The 4,691-nt window shown below is 43.0% G+C and overlaps 1 long non-coding RNA gene across 1 annotated transcript in view; it reads left to right on the forward strand.

Annotated features, from left to right (window-relative positions):
- The window catches only part of LOC103378896 (uncharacterized), a 110,477-nt gene that overhangs the window by 97,502 nt on the left and 8,284 nt on the right, over nt 1-4,691 (forward strand). Inside the window, exon 4 of the long non-coding RNA XR_003049783.1 lies at nt 3,637-3,759. This is a non-coding gene — a long non-coding RNA (uncharacterized LOC103378896). The remainder of the gene's footprint in view (nt 1-3,636; nt 3,760-4,691) is intronic.

A 4,691-nucleotide genomic window follows, 5' to 3' on the forward strand; every position in this document is an offset into this window, starting at 1 on the left:
TAGGGAAAAAAAACAAAAGACGACCCACAACTAACATTCACAGCCGGGGTTTGAACCGTTGACCTTTTCCTTATATAGAAGCAGCTCTATCCCCCCTCTTACTTTGTGCCCCCCAAACATTATCTGAATTTTTTAAACATTTTAACCAACGTAGCGTGGCATGTTTAACATGACTAAGAGATTGTGGAACATAAACAAAATATTTAGTTACGGTTGAGTCGTTACTATGGATACGACGTAGAAGCAAATGTTGTCATATGGACTAAATATGTAATGTTTAAGGCAGGGGTCCCCGACTGTGTCGGAGGACCAGAGTTTTTCCTGGACAGACACCCCGGGGGCCGGACACTCACATTATTTGATGTTGATTGTGGAATCCAGTTACTGTCCTGATTGGACGGTTCGGTGGTCTGGATTTGGCCCACGGCCCACCAGTTGATGACCACTGGTTTAGGGATCATTTTGGACACAGATTGTTTAGTCTTGGTCTGTCTAGTTTCTCTAAAGCGCCCCCTGCAGATATGACTACAATCATGTAAGTGTTCTGTTCCAGAGTCGGTACCAGTGACTGTTATTATTTCAGGAACACTGAGGCGGTGATCAGAACCACGCTCCACAGATTCAACACAAATTGCACACTTCAGCATCGTGATTTTCTTGAAAAGTGGGGGCTGCTCACCGTGGGTGTACCGTGGGGGGGGGGGTAACTGCTGTTTTGCTGATGAGTCACTTTGCAACATTCACACAGAGCAATTGCCCTTGGTTTACCTCAGCGCTGGGATTTGCCGCTCGGCTAACACCCACAGAGCATCTGTGAATGAGTGAGCGTGGCCCCCACCAGGGCCGGCTGCTGTACTGCAGGAGGAAACTAAAATCAAACACAGCGAGTAATACCTCGTAAAAATTAGTAGTAACGACTTTAAAGCCTTTATTGCCCCGTCGAGTACCGACTGCACTTCCTGTGTTTTCATACACAGACATCGGTACACGTTAGTGAAGTTCTACCAGTGTGTTTGTTCTTCTGTGTTCTAGAGATGACACGTCTCAGTGGTCGGTTCTTTAAGTGCTTACGTTGATTCTTTGTACTCATCCAGGAACTAACGGTCTGGGACTTTGCCCCTCACCAGGTTCCTTTGAGTCCTCTGATTGGCTGACGCAGGTAAACATTGGAAGTTCACGTTATTTTCCAAAGACAAACCTCTGTTTTTATGTAGTTTTCTCCGACTTGTCAAACTCAGTCGTTCGTTTAACAACCTTTTAATCTCGTAGCCCAGTTTTTATGGTGGGTTTTATTTATTGATATTTCAATCTGCCTGCCTTTGATTTGCCTTAAACTGAACATTATTTATTTATCTGTCCATTGATCTTCATCATTTTACTTTAACTACCTGACACATTAGATCTGAAGCCCTCAGTTCTCAGGCTGATGTACTGTCAGAAATGGACCACTTATTTACTCTGCTCTTCTACATGGTTATTGTTGTTGTTGTTGTTTTGTTTTATTTGAAAGGTTACTGTAGTTACTGCAACCTAACAAGACTGATCCCAGTCTTTATTAGGGCTTAACCTAAAAAACCTGAACCTAAAAAATCGCACTGTTAACTTGTTTGTCAACTGTGTCCTCACAAGGTCCGCAGACCTTACCTTTACACCAACACAAATGCTGACAAGAAAAAACAAACAAACTTTGATCCAACCTCACGGTGAAGAACTGCTTCCACTGTTGGATGAAATGAACAGCATGAGGCGCTGTTACTTCTCAGAAAAAAGGACAAACAAAATCTATAATTTCTAATTGGTACTTAGTGTAGTACTAATGATCCATGGTTCCATGTTGTTATAAAATCACTGAGTTCCTGTTTTAGTACTTTAGAGTCTGGAACTGTTTGATAGAACTTATCCAGCAGGCGTCCACTTTAGATCGAGATCCTTGAAAAGCCATGCAGTAACTTTAACTACCTCTGAACCTCGTCGTCATGACGACGGCGACACAAAACAAAGCCTGACTACACTTGTTCACTCTCATCGCCACAGTCTCACACATGACACATGACAGCAGACGCTAATGAACCTGTAGCTACGTGCACTACGAGCACGAGCCTACTGTTAATTAGACATCCCATAATGCTCAGTTGACTTGTTGTTGGTGCCACACACTGGATCCTGACACTGAGCTGACTTCACTCCAGTGGATGAGTCATTCTAATGTAGTACTCAGTCATACAGTACATTTCTCCAGGAGTATTTTATTATTTTAATTTAAAAAAATAAAATTTAAATTGAAGTTAAACTAAATAAGAACTGACTTTACTGTTATTCAAATGGAATTTAAACTATTTCTTTAAGGAATAAACAAAGTATAGAAACAACAAAACAACCTCCAAGTCCAAGTACTTTGCTGTAGTGCCAGTACTTTGTTGTACGTTTTCCTTCCACGGGTCCAAAAAGCTGCAGGAATGGGATTAGGCTAATTTGCTAGTGTGAATAAGAGTGTGAATGGGTGTGAGTGTCAGTGTGAATGGTTATGGGTGTGAATGAGAGTGTGAATGCTTGTGAATGCTGCGATCGGCGGCAGCTTTAATCAGTGAAGATGAACGACTGCAACATTTTCTTTTAACATATCTTTTAAGAGACCCTTCTCAGCACTGAAGCACGGGGCAGGTTCTACTACAGGGCTAGAATCCATTTCTCTGAAGTTTGACTGATATTTCATGTTTTTAGATTTTATATCAAAGTCTCCTAAATGATTAAAGTCTGTCCCTAAAGTAGGATCAAACATCTCCGGGGACTCGAATCCATTATTCAAACATCAGCAGTAAAACCGACGTTTGTCACTGCTGTAACATCACCGTCGTCACTCTGAGCTATTTTCACTTTTCTGGAAACAGGAATTTCATAAAAATGGAAGGGAAGATAAGAAAAAAGAAAACTAAAAATAACAATAACAACCATTTATCCAGGACGACGTCTGCGTCCACCTGCTGGTTTGTCATCCAGCTGCTCTGCTAGAGTCTGAGCTTCAGCACCGTGTCCACACCCAGTACGTGTTTCAACCTGAGGCTAACTTCATGTTTTACTTGTCAGTGTCAGAACGCTAACGTATCTCCCGGCTGCTGAGATTCACCGTTTTTTAGATCCCAAATGTTACCTGTGTAAAAACAGTAACAGAACAGACGTGATCTCATTAACCAACAGGAAACAGAGGACGGCGGCAGACTCTAACATGGAGGTGATATTTAGAGACGGCCGCTCGTCTGTTACTGACAGACAGACGTGTGTGTTCTTAATGCCAGACTTTTATATTTAGAGGCCAATTAACAAGTGTTGATTCTATCAGGGGAAATTACAGGAGAATGTCAAGATAGTGAAAATGAACTGTTAAGATAGTAGTTAAAATAGAAATGACTGAGGGGAGTGGGGACTAAAAACTAAGTAAAACTTATAAATGTGTTGTTATGCATCACCCAATGACATCAGTCCATTATAGCCACGTGTCAAACTCGAGGGTCGCAGGCCGAGTGCAGCCCGTCAGGTCATTTTGTGTGGCCCAGGGTTGGAGGACAAACAGAGTCGCCTCATCAACTTCACCTGGTTTAGTCCTGACCTGTGGTACCTGTGTTTGTTGTCTGACCGTAGGAGGAAGGTGGAGGAACCGGAGAAGCCCAGTCAACCGTGTGGAGATCATGTGACCGACACCACCAGTCATGAGCGTCCTGTCCTTCTCTGCGTCATCTTTACCTTTGGCACCAGACCACAGCAGTAAGTCGTCAGTCTTTCAAAGTTTCTCCAACTGTCCGACAATCCATCATTTTCCTCCGTCTGTCTGGTTTCAAACCCCTGGCTTCCTGTCAAACCCCGGGCTGTTTAGAAAGGAGGAATCATTCTTTGTAGCCAGATGTTCACAGCGCTCGTCCACAGCTGTCAATCAAACAACCAGCTAACACATGTAGAAGGTGTCATCACCGGTTACTGTGGTGGAACTGTCCAAACCACAGGTTGAACTACAAAGATCTGATACTTGTATTTGGAGAGAAAAAAGAAATCAGATCTAGATGTATATTCAGAACTGTTATTTAAAGTCTGAGACAGATGTTCTAATTAACACTGTGTGATCTTAACGAGTCACTGAGGTACGAACAGACAGGTCTCTGTGTCAGCTGCTCTGACGACGGTTATATATCATTATATTTTTATTTAAATTTCCAACTGTTACTTTTTTTATTTTTTCCAACCGTCAAAAATGAAGCGTTTTGTAAACGGAACAAACACTCATACTCATGAAACCCCATCGACAGGTTTCTATCGGCAGTGATTTACTCTGGGAACTGGACGTCGGTCTTAGACCTGGACAGAGGAGCAGGTCATGACCTGGTCTGGTCAGAATCCTCGTCTGTTGTTCATTAGTTGTTGATGCAGCTCAAACCTGCCGTCGGTGGTTAACGACGGTATAGATCACTGTGACATCTGAGTCGTCGGGTCGACGAAATAATGCTTGGCTGGAATTAAACCGTCCACTCCTGCAGGTCCACAGAGTGTGATCTTCTGCTGACACGGTGACGAATGAGCAGGTCAGGAAAAACCCACGGCCCAGTCTGGACGTTACGACCGGGTCAATTGGTTTGTTGCTAGCGTGAAATTGCTGTCACAGATCGATAGATAACTAATGTGAAGAAGGGACGGATGCAAATTAC

This window comes from Cynoglossus semilaevis, chromosome 5, assembly GCF_000523025.1.
Source record: "Cynoglossus semilaevis isolate Cse_v1.0 chromosome 5, Cse_v1.0, whole genome shotgun sequence".
NCBI lineage: Eukaryota > Metazoa > Chordata > Actinopteri > Pleuronectiformes > Cynoglossidae > Cynoglossus > Cynoglossus semilaevis.